Source organism: Triticum urartu, chromosome 7A, assembly GCF_056163025.1.
Source record: "Triticum urartu cultivar PI428250 chromosome 7A, HENAU_Tu73, whole genome shotgun sequence".
In the NCBI taxonomy this organism is placed as follows: Eukaryota; Viridiplantae; Streptophyta; class Magnoliopsida; order Poales; family Poaceae; genus Triticum; species Triticum urartu.
This window is the reverse complement of record NC_141879.1, coordinates 734,871,433-734,886,650: the sequence shown is the minus strand read 5'-3', so window position 1 is coordinate 734,886,650 and position 15,218 is coordinate 734,871,433.

Below are 15,218 nucleotides of genomic sequence, written 5' to 3'. Positions count from 1 at the left end.
TCACCGCCGTCGTCGCCGTCATTGTCGCCGCCGTCATCGCCGTCATTGTCGCCGCCGACGTCCCTGCTGCATCCCTGACCCGCGTCACCGATGTGTGGCGGGTTGGACGGCCTGGCGCCTCCTTGTCGTCGCTGTCGAGGATGACAATGCCACCCTCCTCGCATCCGCGGCGCCGGCGGCGATCTCCTCGAAGGCGTGGCGCTGGCGGTCTCGTCATTGGTGGCCATGGCCTCGTGCTCCTTCTTCACGTGGAGCAACCCCAGCTTGATCTTTTCCCTGACAAGGCGGGAATAAGGAGAGGGGCGGCCGCCCTCGTTGATGATGAGGGCGCCTGAGCGGCATCTCCAGCAGCTCCAGCTTGACAGGGCGGAGCGCCGGCGAACTGGAGGAAAGGGATCCAGATCACGACGACGAGGAGGTCACTGTCTCCATTTGCCGCGGCATCCAGGAGCTACCATGACGGCGGGAGAAAGAGGGGGCGCCGAGTACTCCAGGCACGATGTGTTGCCGGCCTCGATGTCCTCAAGGACAGCTTCAAGGGTGCGGCCGAGGACGCCCCACCCAGCGGCGCCCCTCAGAGTTGAGGCATCCGCGATGCTCGACGTCTGTGGTGGAGGCGATATGCTCCTCGTGGCGCCGCTCGAAGCACGCCGTCCATCGCGCGTTGCTGTCGGGGGTGTACCTCGGCTAGTTCCGTGCCGGCTCCGGCAGAGAGGACCGGATGCGCGCGAATTCAGTGATTCCGACGCGCCGAGCGGATCCGGTGGGCGCGGGTGGCACCGGGACGCTTGCAGGCGCCCGACACCCCCATGTCTAGGGGCGCCGGGTAGTCGGCCTCATAGAGGAAGCGCACCTCATCCTCGTGCAGATGGCGGCGGCCGAAGCCGTTCGCCGCCGCATCGTCGCCTGGGAAGCGCTCGGCCATTGCCGTCGGCGGGGCAGAGAGTAGGAGAGAGGGGCATCAGCGGCGAGAGAGGGAGAGAGGGGCGTCAGAGGCGAGGGCGTGTGTGTTCATCGGCGAGGGAGGGCAGCATTTATAGCCACATATGGGCAGTGGGAGGGCTGCCGCCGTGTGCCGCATGGCGGGAGTGGGCGGGACGCGCGTCGCCGCTCCATCACTGCGCTGTCCGTGAGGCATCAATGGAAGACTGACCGGCGTGGCAGCGTGGCAGCCTTGGCATTGATTCCTGCGTGAACCGAGGTGATTAGGACGACGAAGGCGGCGAGTTGCTGACTCGGTGCGCCTATTTCTTTCCGCGCCAAAAACGTTTCCTCCGGCGCCCCCGGGCGCCCCCAGCGTGCCGGGTTGGGCCCGGGTCTGCCAACGCCAAATTCGGCCCTAATCGATGAAAATTGGTCTTCTGGGGGCGCGACTGGGCCGAATTTTAGGCGCCGGCGACAAAGAAGGTCCTTGGGGGGGGGGGGGGGGGGGGGCTTGGTGGGGGCACGGCTGGAGATGCTCTATGTCCATGAAGTGCCTTAACAGGATGACACAAATCATGTGGATGAGCTGGATCAACAAAACCTGAAGGTTGTCGTATGTAAACCTCTTTCTCGAAGACTCCATGGAGAAAAGCATTCTGAAGCTACGTATAAATATTATCTAACAAGGACCGCCCCTCCTCCTCTGTCTTGATTCTTGGCCCATACACCGTCAGCATCGCCTTAGATCCACCCATGCTCTCGCAGATGCCATCGTTCCTGCCGCTGAGCCACGACTTGTATGTCTTCCTGTTGGTGTGCCTGTTGCCACTGCTCCACATGAAAGATAGATTTTACTAGTGTAACTCACACGGCTCCTCACCAGCCAGAACTGATAGAAGCCTTGCACAATCCACTACTAAAGTTCAGCAACGAGAATGCCCACGCATTAGTGATGAGGACGATCACTGACGAGTCTTCCATGGTGCATCAGTGATGAGGTATTTTGAGCTCTACTTCATCCTTATTAGAGACGGGTTTGAAATTGATCGGTTAGTGATCATGTGTTCCGGTGTCCAAAGTGAACGGATATTTGGCACTTACAGCTGTCACATTTGATCCGTCTAAGTTATTGTTGCAAAATAGTCGCATTCGCTTTCTTGCCGGTCAGAAATGTGTTGTATACGTTTTATATCTTGTCCGTTCCAAGTCGCTAACTGTCACCACCGCTGGCGAGCCCCTCTCCTGTAGGATTGCACTATTTCCATATTGGCCGAGTCCCGACGCCGAGTACTTCAGGCGACGAAGATACGACCAGCAACGAACACCATAAAAAATGAAACTCGGTGACGAACTCAATGAAGTTCTATTACGTCGAGATGTACACGATGTAACCTGGATCAATCCACTCAGCGCCTGATCGATCCTCTGGTAAAACAGCTGCAGGCAACCCAAAAACGCGAGTACGTAGACAATGGCCAGTTGGCCGGAAGCACCACACGCACGCACGCGCAAAGCTGGGTATTTCCGTAGGAGCGTATCGCTCCTGTTTGATCTGTATTACTTACACAAATCCACGGTACAAGTTACAGTTGGGTATTTTCATAGGAGCGTATCGCTCCTGTTTGATCTGTATTACTTTCACAAATCCACGGTACAAGTTACAGTTGGGTATTTTCGTAGGAGCGTATCGCTCCTGTTTGATCTGTGTTACTTTCACAAATCCACGGTACAAGTTATAGGGTTGCTTGCACGGATATAAGTAATACCAGGCTAGATAGCTACTAGAGAAATACTAATTTTTTTTGGAAAACGAGGATAACCCCCGGCCTCTACATCTGGAAGATGCATGCGACTATTTTATTGATTATTCTCGAGGACCTTACAAAGTAGAACAACAATATGCCTGAATCCGTCATCTTGGTAACATCAGCCGCTACTCCTATTCAAATAATGAAGGGGTGCAAGTTGGGCCACATACCCAGACCTCTCACTTAAGCCTAACATCTAAAGCCGGATGACCCGACCGAGCCATCTGCCGGTCCCAGGGCTCAAACCGGTCTGACGCACTCACATGTGTCGTCGCCGCCATCATCCACTGGTCCATCTTCAGAGCAGATTAAGGTGACAACCTTGGCAGGTCCTCCGCCATCGACGCCACCATGACGCCAAACGACGACATCCACCTACGCGACCCTTGGCAGGTGCTCCGCCATCGACGCCACCACGACACCAGCCGACGACCTCCACCTATGCGAGTCCATCTCCAAGCAACAGACGTAATCCATGCTAGGATAGGGCCGCACCACTGCCGTCGCCGACCACCCACAAGCGCCACCTAACCCGAAGGTTCCCAAAGCAGTGCCTTCAAGAAGGGAACAATGCCGTGAGTGCCGCCGCCGCCCAACAAAGTTAGGGCTTTCGCCCAGGAGACCTAGGGGAAGGTGAACTGAGGAGATCAGTCCATACCAACGCCTCCAAGAAGGGAAACGGCGCCCTCAGGCGTCGCCGTCGGCTCGGCCGGTCATGGCCGGCCAGGGATTTCACCCGAACTAGATCCCTGCCACCAGCAGCACCTCCTGTACAGAACCGATGACCAAGAGGAAGCGGGGCCCGACCAGGCTGGCCCGCACGCCGAACAGGGGAGGAGGGGAGGCACCAGATCACGCGCACTGACCATCGCAGAAGCCATCGGCGGCCGCCAACGACTACTGGATCCCGCCGCCCACGCGGCCGGGACACTAGATCCACCGCTCATGCGGCTGCTAGCCGGCCGTGCCTTGCCAATGAAGCCGCCGCTCCAGATCCGGGGTTCCCCACGCAGAAGCAGGGCAATCGAGGCCCCTCCGCCACCATCCTTGGCGCCACGGGCTTGCCCGGCGGCTTCCTCAGGCGGTGGCGAGGAAGTGAAGAGGCGGGAGTGAGGAGGAGGGGCGGGTAGGGTTGGGAGGAGGGGCGGCTAGGGTGAGGAGGAGGGGCGGCTAGGGTTTGTGTCACTGATAACTAACTCCAAAGAGAAATAATAATGAGATGCTAACTCCAAAGAGAAATACTAATGAGATGCTAACTCCAATACTACTCGGATCATACATGCACACCGACCCGTACCAGGACACGTACTACTTCCGGAGGTTGTGTTGTGTTTACTTCCAGCAATCACCCCCTAAACACGACGTCTTCACGACACTGCATCGACGCTGATCCTTCTTTGAATCTCCAATAACTTCTCTCGATTCAAAGTCCTGGTCAAGATGTTCGCCAGCTGATAATCGATGCAAATGTAGTTGACCTCCATCTTACTTTTTTCCACACAGTCCTTTATGTAGTGATACATCGTATCAATGTGCTTGCCCCTTTCACGTCGCATTGAATACTCGCGTAGAAAAGTTGTAGACTCACTATCAACATTGAGCATCACTTGTTCCTGCTCTCGATACATGAGATCACCCTCTAGCCTCCCTAGCCTCACACCTTGACACTCTGCTTCACTTGAAGTCGATGTCATCACTTTCTGGTTTCGTGATAATCAGTTTACTACGCTTCCACCAAGGAAATATTCCATGTCCGAGGTACTCTTACGGTTGTCGACAATTCCTTTCTTGTCACTGCCACTGTAGCCAAGTAGTTTCACCATCTCTTTCTTGCTCAGCTCAAGACGAGGTTCCATGGAACGTTAATTGGATTGCAATATTTCATGCCACAGCTTCCCAGTATCTTCCCTGCGTATGATTCCTGGCATACGGTGATCCCCTCCGGCTTTTGATGTACCTCGATCCCGAGGTAGTAACTCAATAGTCCTAGATCATCCATCTTGATAAGCTCCTTCATTTATAGCTTGAACTTTGCAATCACCTCTTCGTCTGCTCCAATTATCAACAGGTCGTCGTTGTAGATGCCAACTAGTAGACGATCCATTCCTTCACCTTGCTTGTACATTGCATATTCTAGTAGGGCTTTCCTAAATTCAAGAGAAATCATCGTCTGATCAAGTTTGATGTTCCACTTTCAAGGGTCTTGCTGTAGCCCGTTCAAAACTTTCTGTAGCTCCAGTACCTTGTGTTCCTCTCCCTTTTTGATGAATCCCGGTGACTGATTCACATACACATCTCCTTTTAACTTGCCATTCAAAATGTGGATTTTACATTCATGTGATATATCTTCCATGATTCCTGAACCGCGAGAGCGATGAGTAGTCTCACCCATTCCATCCTTTCAACGGGAACGAACACTTCTTCAATGTCCACACATTCCTCTTGCACGTACTCTTTGGCTACTAGCCTCGCTTTGTGCTTCGCAGACCCTTTTGCATCTTTCTTGATCATAAATTCTCACTTGAGATCCATGACTTTTTCATTGTTGGGAAGATGCACAAGCTCCCATGCATTGTTTTCGTGGATCGACCTCAACTCCTGCTCCATAGCTTGACACCAATACTCCTTCGTATTTGCATCCTCGAATTCCACCGGTTTCTCGGTGTTTGCTAGACATCGCCGTCCACTCCGTTTCACCTTTTCTAGGTCTTTTGTCCAAAGAGCTTCCTCCGGACATATGTCGATCACCGGGCGTAGACGATTGGTTATAGGTAGACATGTCCTTTCTTCCTTCATGGCCACGGGCGCTACGTTGCCGTTCTCATCTCCACACGTGGACGTGGTCCCTCCTGTGCATCCACTGCATGAGCCACCATGTAGGATCAGCTTGCCACACCCAGTTGGGCTTCCTGACTTGTTGGCAAAGTTCTCAAGTAGTAAATCTAGATGTGGCCCTTGCTCGCCACGTGAGACACCCATGCCTCCTTCTGGACTAGTTTGAGGCTGACGTGGGCTCCGCGGAGCTAGATGACTGTCAAACACACGTTAATACTGCCACGTTAATACTGTGGCGCTCGCTGATGGGTGCATGGCACCCCGACTCCATGCGATACCTCTAGTTACTGCGGCCAGTGCTTTCGGCCTACTCAGTAGGACACCACGTTCGCCTGTTATTGGGTAGTATGGCACGGCTGCTGCACACATGCCCACTTTTGTATCAGCATACTTTGATTCATGGTCTTCAGGTGCCACGTACTTCGAAGTGACATTCGTGTCCTTAGCATCGACACAAATTTCAGAATTATGTCTCGCGTCAGTACCTTGGACACGAGTTTCGGAATCACCCCTCATGTTTGTAACATCGATATGAGTTTTTCAAACCATGATTTTGAGAGCGAACTGTTTGTTCACTGAGCACGACAATTTCTTTAGCCGACGCTTGAAGAACATGATCCTCCTCGTCCACGAGCTCGCACATCAACATCATGTCACTTTCATCATCTTCGTTAGCCATGAGCATCTTCTCCTTCGGGGGATTCTTACAGTCTGACTTGAAGTGGCCGAGCAGATTACCGTTGTGGCAGCGGATCTTCCTCTTGTTGAATTTTTTCTTCTTTGGTTTCTCCGACTGTTCGTTGATGTCCTTTGCGGGACGGTACTTTCCGCCGCTACCAGACCCTTTGTCGAAATTGTTCTCCTTGGAAACTATCGCCTGCCACTGAGCACGTGTAAGCATACTCATCCTGCTTTGCGTCACCGTAACTTAGTTTCATCTGCTCGTCATCCGCCCTGAAGTTACAAACCAGATCATTCAAAGTGAGAGTCTTGAGATCAATACATTGCTCAATTGCTGACACAATCGGCATGTAGCGCGGTGGAGCGGCATGTAGAAAACGCCGGACCACGGTGATATCCTCTAGCTTCTCCCCGAGATTGCGAATCCCGTTTACCATCGTGGCAACCCTTGCTGCGAAGTCATCCACCGTCTCATCTTCTCCCATCCTCATACTCTCATAACTTTTTCATAAAGTTTGCAAGTTCGCGTCGCGCACACGCGAGTGCCCTAGATGCAATGTCTTCAGCGTGTCCCACGCCTCCTTCACTGATGTCCACCAGCATCAACGAGAAGATGGTCGTGATAGCCGGCAATCCTTTCAATACAAGGCACCACCCTTCAGGTAGTCATCACCACCGGGGTCGACGTCTTCCCAGAGCTCATTGGCCTCGAGCGGGCGCTCCATCATGGTCACCCATACCACGAAGTTCCCACGGTCGAATCGTGGATACAACTATCTCACTGGCGAAGCACTTACTTTAGCCGCACCGGAGTACTCCGCCAGCTGCTTGTTCTTCGTGTCGTCCGACATGATCTCCCCTTAATAGAAGATCAACCTTGCTCTGATACCAATTGCTGGCCCTGTCCCGACGCCGAGTACTTCCAGCGACGGTGATACGGCCGACGACGAATGAAAATAACAAATGAATCTTGCTAACGAACTTGACGAAGTTCTATTACACCGAGAAGTACACACTGTAACCTAGATCAATCCACTTAGCACGAAGCTAGCTTCCTCTAGCACAGCGCCTGATCGATCCTCTAGTAAAACAGCTGCAAGCAACACCAAAAGGCAAGTATGTACACAACGGCCAGTCGGCCGGAAGCACCACACGCACGCACGTATTGCTCATGTTTGATCTGTATTACCTTCACAAATCCACAAACGAACAAGCCCTCCTCACTCACCAGCTCGGCTGCTTCTCAAATCATGTGGTATTCTTCACTCAACCAGCCCATGGCGCCGCAACGGACAGCCTCGAGCCCTCGATGCAGTCCGGTCTTTGTTGAGGATACAGCGACGAGGTTAGGAAGAAGCTCTGCGTTTGGAACGGTGGTGACGACATTATAAAATTGTTTTTTTTTGGTGTGATAGGGCTACAATTTTCTCTCTCAGTTGGTTAGTGGTTGATTGAATTGGAGTATATATATACATTATAAATTGTTCCCTCAGTAGCAGTGTTTTCTTTGCGAGAACTCTCAGTAGCAGTTGCTCACTACAGGGTTTTTTTTCTCTTTTGGCCCCACGAAACATTTTTGTCGAGCTCCGCCACTGCCCCGCGGCAACCTAGTCCGGCCGCAGCAGCTCCAAAGCCTTCCTGAGTGGCGCTCTCTTGTCGTGCATAGCCTCCTCCTGGCATCTTTGGTTCTGTATCCACCCTGCCGTTGCACACCAGGTCACCCACTCCGTCATATGAGGTCGTATACCCGGTACTCCTGCCTTGCTCTTCATTCATGATGGCGGTCATGGTGGTGGAGCTGCTCTCTTTCTAACATTATAGAACATTTAGGCTTTTCTGTGTGACTAACCTTCATGCGGATGTAATTTTGTAGGGTTAGTCCATGTATTTGGTTGTAGAAATCTATAGGGGTTGATGTATTTCAACCAATTTTTTGTAGGGTTTGATGTATTTTAACTTATAGATATTTTGGCAGCATTAGCTATTTCTTTGTAGAAATCTGTTAAGAATTTAGTGAAACTATTCTAATGGTGTAGCACTACAAACTTCTTAGTACGCAGATGATGAAACTTGATACCTTTACACATAACTAAGGCACAGCTTGCTTTGACTATTATGTGTTGAGGAATAACTTAAGTTCTTTAACTCATTCAACTCAAAGGAGCAATGTCATTGATGTGGATAATAAGATTACTTATGTTATCTGAGGTTTATATGTTCCTGAACAAATCAGTTATGCCTTTTTTGCATCACTATATAAGTGGGAAAAAGTACATAACAACTATTGTGTTGAAACGGATATCCATTTTAATTGCACTACACAAAAAAAAATAGCCATTTTTGCCGGTAGTTGGAAGGGTGATACTCCAGAAAAAGGTGAACATCATCTGGAAAAACGCCGAGTGTTGTCCGTTGTAAACACACCACTGCTTATGTCACGTACAAGATTAACTAATTGCTTATTTCATAAAGTTTGCTTGAATTCGATCTGAAATAATAGGTCGTTGAATATCTTATGTGATTGTCATGCCAGTTATTGTTCTATGCAGAGCTTTATTTTGGTTGCACTACACAAATGAAGATGACGAGTTGCGCTACAAATTTACCTGTTGGTGCAAGCACCGACCGGTTTCATCGGTACTTCCTACTGGCCATTGTATTTGACATAGATTGGTGAGATAATTATTCTCATCATCTCCATCTTATTGAGAGCCTGTTAGTTTGCTAAGAGGCACGACAGATAGACTACTTGAGATTATGAGTAGTTTAGCATATTTAAATTTATATGTATGTCCTTTGTCAAGTTTATACTAAGTGCTTAGTATTGAACTACTTGATTTAATAAAACAAGTTTATTTTACTATAGAAGTAGTATATTTTTAGCAAGAAAATTAATAGAACTAGTTTATTTCTTTAGTTAAAGAAATTATTCCCGCATCGACGTCGACGATTCCTATCCAGCATCCTCGTCGTCGACTTGGCGGAGGCGGCCGGCTTGATTAGAGGGGCCATGTCCGGTACTGGGTTCCGCCGGGATGGTTTTGGGATGTGCTACCTTCCGGGGGCGTAGGTTGGTGAGGAGCCAGCCCGTCGTTGGCCGGATCCTTGTTTGGTGTCGGTCGCATTGGCCAGTGACGGTGCCGAGGCTTCCGGACACCGCGGAGGTGGTACGTCACTATGTTAGCGAGGAGGACGAGCACGTCCGTCGCTACATGGTTGCGTTGGAGGGCAGGTTCGACAATACCTGGCAGGTTCTTCAGGGATCTCACTGGAGCAATCCTGTGATGGTTCCTTCTCTTTGGGTGTCCACCGCCCGTGCCGATACCTGTCGGGCGCTACGGTTCTAGTTGTACTAACGATGTTGTATGTATGATAGTATTCGAGGTGTATTAGTGATAATATTCGATGATGTACGGACGCAATAGATGATGTAGTTTTGTTTATAATTGAATGCATCCTAATTTGAATACTACTTTATTTTGTGATTTGATTTTGCTTATTGAATGCTCAAATTGGAAAACTACTCCTACTTTGAATACTAAAATTGGAGAGCACTATGCAAGGCGTATGCATATGATTAGTTGATAGCTTATAGGGATTTTGTTTTCATAGAAATCTAGGAGCCCCCCCCCCCTCTCCATCATGACTGCCGTCATCCCCGTCACCGACCCCCTCCGACCTCGAGGTGAGACCAGCCAAATCCTTTTTTAGAAAGATAATTAAACGATATTTAGGGTTGACTTTAAGTCTGTCGAGTCTCCACCATATATGAGAGGACGAACAAGCCCGACTGTTGTCGTGGGGGTCGTTTCTCCTTGTTCTCCAGGTGCTAGACCTTTGTTATGCACTAGGGGAAGAAGGAGTAATGACCATCACCAACGGTCACAAATGTCAGAGAGGAATCAGTGAGGGTGAGTTCCACCATATATATATGAGAGGACGAAGAATCCCGACTGTTGTCGTGGGGGTCGTTTCTCCTTCTCCGGGTGCTAGACCTTTGTTATGCACTAGGGGAAGAAGGAGTAACGACCATCCCCGACGGTCGCAAATGTCATAGAGGAATCAGTGAGGGAGAGTTCCACCATATATATATGAGAGGACAAAGAATCCCGACTGTTGTCGTGGGGGTCGCTTCTCCTTCGTTCCCGTGTGCTAGACATTTTGGTGTAATGCACTCGGAGACGAAGTGAGGAGCGACCATCACCGAGAGTCGAATATATACACCACGTGAGCTGAGAGTTTTCAAGAAAAGACTCGACAGACTAATAGTCAACCGTGATGAATAATAATGATCTAATTTAGTTTTTGTAGTACATATTTTTAATTGTACAAGTTTAATCTTTGTATTATGAACCTAGGAAATGTCGTCATCAGATGACGAAAGTCTCCCGAGGGAGTGCAGCTGGTGCCACGACGATCTAGGTCTGTGCGACAGGCCTCACCTGGACGATGATCGGCGCTTCAGCATTAAGCTCGAGGAGACCTTTGATGTTGAAACGGTACGCAACGACGACAAGTGTTTTTTCGTAATTAAGCATGACTACAACTATTTCAACGTGTAATTTTCATCTTTTACAATTCGAGTTACTTATCCCATGCCATGCAAGATGCTATGTCTTGGAGAGGATGGATTTTGAAGACCATGAAAGTTTCGAAATAAAGAAAATTCGCCTAAGGACTCATCATGATGTGGATTTTGAAGTAAAGTTGTACAATTCTAAGAGCGTAACCTATTTTGGTTGCAAAAAATGGGAAGCACTTTGCAAGATGTATGGTTTTGATGAGGGTATGCTTGTCACCATGGATCTTGGTGATCCTGAAATCGAGCAAGACAATATGGACATTTGGGTCCTTGTTGATACGCCTCCAATTATACCGCTATGTGAGTTTCTCAAACATAGTTAGTAGCTAATTTATATTGTTTATTTCAAAATAGTTGACAGCTTATTTCTATTGATAGCTTATTTTCATTCTTGAAAGAATGTGCAGGAGATGGTAGACAAAACCCACTACACCGATGGCTCCGAATTAACTTATCAGGAGAAAAATCATCTGGTCGGATTTTGTACTTATAGTGAGAATTACAATATCTACAATCAAACTCCTCAACATTATGGTCAATACGTGCCACTAGTGCACGTGTTGAACTACGGTAACTACCATGGAGATACCCTGGTAATTTTTTTTACTATTACGACATCCGTGCATCTTTTGCATACTTCTAAAACTAGTACATCATTGCTAACTATGAAGTTATTACTATGTTTTTCAACAGAGAATCCCAGAGGATTGTGTGCCTCATTTGATGTATCAGAATGACAGCCTTCGTATTTCGAACATATATCCAGGTCATCCTACGAATCTCAACTGTCCATAATGGATTTTTGAAAGAAGTGGAGACATGCTAATCAAAAAATGGAAAAAATGTATGGACAATCGTAAGGAGGTTCTTGGAAGTAAAAGGAAGCGAAGCGCAAGAATTGGAGACAGGATGATCTCCATTCTCCATAATGGAGAATCAGAGTCTATATTGTTTTATGTTATTTTACCTTAAAGAGGATATTTAGGTCCTACCTAATACTGATGATCATGTGCTAAGAACAATTAAGTAGGGTTGGTTCGATGACTATCAGGATGATGATCATATGACTTGTTATTAATAACGAGTAGAAGTTGTGTGATGATGATTAGTCCGACTTGTTGTTATGATGATGCATGATGCGAGCATGAAGAGTTATTATATATCCGTGGGTGAAATGAACATGGATTGGATTGAAGTGAAGGCAACATGCATGTGGTGCATGTCGAAACTAGTACAATCCAAACTTGATCAAGTTAGGATTAGTATTACTTTCGACATGCACCACATGTTGCCTCACTTCAATCTAAGTCATGTTTAGGCATAGCAGTAGCAGTAGCACGGAGATAAGACAAGACACATATCTCTATTAGCTACCTATACCAACCTAAATTAACCCTCAAAACCCCAAAACCACCTCCTTAAAAAAAACCAGCCCGTGAAATGCTGACACGTGGAATCTTATTGGTCCCGGTTGGTGCTACCAACCTGGACCAAAGGCCCTCGTGTCTGGCCTCGCCGGAGCGGCCACGTGGAGGCCCATCTGTCCTGGTTAGTATAAGAACTGGGACTAAAGGCCTAGGGCATTAGTAACGACCCTCTAGTCCTGGTTCCCCAACCAGGACAGATGGGCCTTATGAACCGGGACAAATGGCCCTTTTTCTAGTAGTGGTGCCTGCCGTTGGGGTGCTGGCGGACGTCGAGGTAGCCCGACGCTCCTCGGCGGCGCGGCGGCATGGTGGCGCGTCGGTAGCGGGGCGCTGGAGCGGCGAGGAAGCAAAGGATGCTACGAGGAAGCGGGGGAGGCGCGTGTGGCAGTGTGGATAGCCGCGGGGCGAGGGCCGCAATTTATAGGCGTGCCGGAAGAGGTGCGCCAAAAGTAGCGTGCGAGCTGTCGCTTTTTTCCACGCGCGCAATCGTTTCCGGCACGCGCTAGTTTTCCGCCCCTGCTGGAGCGCGTGAAAACATCCCACGCACGCTAAAAATCCAATTTACCGCGTGCGCCTTTTGGCGCGGCTGTTGGAGATGCGTCAACTATATTCGAGGCAACGGATGAGAGGTAGTGGAGGCATCTGGTTGGCCATGTAGTGCGATGGAGGTGGTGTTGAACTACTCTGGAACATGGACGAACACATGCTTTGGAATTTTGGCAAGACCGTAAGGGATGGGGAAGGAGAACAAATTAGAATGAACAGCCAAAGCAAGCAAGCAAGCTGGGCGTCTAAAAGGCCGAGAGGAGCCGTCGTGCTGCTAGCCGTTGGCACTGCCGTGTAATCAATTCTAGTCAATGCACCCATCGTTCAATGCGTGAGGCTGCCATGTCGGCCATTTACTGGGGGCGCAGAGGCAATACAAGAACTATACCAGTTGGTGCATGCATGCATGCCAGAAAACATTATATGACATCAATGTATTAGAGTAGCACGAATCACATCGGAACGAGCGGTGATGATAACGGCCTCGCGTGGCTGCATGTCCACACATGATTTAAGACGTCACCCATATTGAGGCAAATGTCTTTTTTTTCTAGGGAAAACTTTCTAATCTATTCATCATTATCAATCACGATAGTACAATGAATATCAGAACTAATAAAAATTATATTTAGGTTAGTAAACCATTTAAGGATGATTACAAAACTGAATCCAGCCAAAGGTCCGCCATCATCATCGCCCCTCCTTCATTGATGCTAGGAAAAACTTCTACAATAAACAGTCGGAAAGTCATCGTGCTAAACCCTTATAGGATCAACCCACCAAAACAGCAACCGCTGCTGTTGAAAAGATGTGTAGACCGGAATATCCAACTTGTCGACACAGGAACAAAGATCGGATTCATGTGGATCCACCCAGGACATACGCCGACCGACTCCCACGAGATCCCCGTAGACAAACTTTCACGTGCCCTCCAACTACGCTAGATGCACCACCAAAATGGGATGCTAGGCGGGAAGAATCTTATTCCATCTTCCGAGAGCCACCACCGCCTCATCTCTAAGCAGAACACTAACCCTATGAAAATTTGAAAAAAACATAAAAAAACAAAGCCCTCCCGCCGGCAAGGGCTGAGATCCACCACGCTCCCATAGCCCTAAGTTCACAGGAGACAAGGCATACATGGGCCGGCGCTGACGCAGCTGGATACCGTTCGTATGAGGGCTATTTCCCTAGAGGTGCCAGGGAGACTGTGTACACCTTTTGACTAGGTTGGCAAGGGGTTCGACTTTTCATCAACCCCGCCTTCATTGGGGCAAATGTCTCAGCTATGGTTTTGGTGAATAATATTTTAGATATAAAGTATCCAAATGATAAGTCTTACACGTGAGGTGCCTGACACTTTGGGTCTGACGTTTTTGGATGGCAATTCTTGTCACGATAAACTTGCCATAAAAAATAGTCTTCATGCTTGTCAATTAAATTTGCCATCCCCGTGTAAATTTGCCATCCTCGTGCTTGTCAATTACACACGATAAGTTTCTATCAAAAAATATTTTCTTCGATAAGTTTCTATCAAAATAAAACAAAGCACGGAAGTTTTCATGCTTGTCAATTAAATTTGCCATCCTCGTGTAAATAAACTTGCCATAAAAAATAGTCGGAGTTGTCATGTGGTCGTCTTCTGAGGTGTAACACTTATCAGGGTCCATAAAAAAACTATGTCACGTCTAAGTCTTTCATCACATTATTAATTTGTAGTAAATTTTGTGCTAACCGTAGCTATTTTCTTTTGAGGGGTATCACCACTTTATTTAATTAATCAGGACGGATGTTGAGATACAAGCAATATCTAGGGATTGTAAAAGCCACATGTGGTGCCCCACTACTAGCATGGTTAATAGTATAGCCAATAGCCAGCTATATGATGTTGCCACCTCACATATAGTCAACCTAATAACTAACATGTATAATTGCTAGTTGCTAACTAGTACTACTTTATAAATGCATGGCCCACCTTACACTCTCACAATGTTTCTTGGAGTCCGTGCTATAGCCGGCTGTTAATCTACAACCTGCTTTCCTTCTCTCTCCTCTTCTCTCTCATCCACCTCGGCAAAGATATAATAGTTTAATCCTTACAGCCTGCTGACTGTACCTTCTTATACTTGCTCTACAAGAGATAAACTAGCTTTGACTAAACAATGAGGGGACCTCCTATACCGCGCGTGACATGATAGCCAATGACCCAGCACGCAAAGTCCTCCCCTCCCGCACGCTCCTATTCGGCCGGAACTTGAGCACGCCGGGGAGCCCCGATTGATTTTTTCCTTTTGTTTTTTAATGCTTTTTTAGCTTTTGTTTTTTATTTTTTATTTTTCATCATTAAAATAATTCAGGATTTCAAAAAGTTCTAAATTTCAAGAAAACTGAACATTGGAAAATGTTCCCGAAATC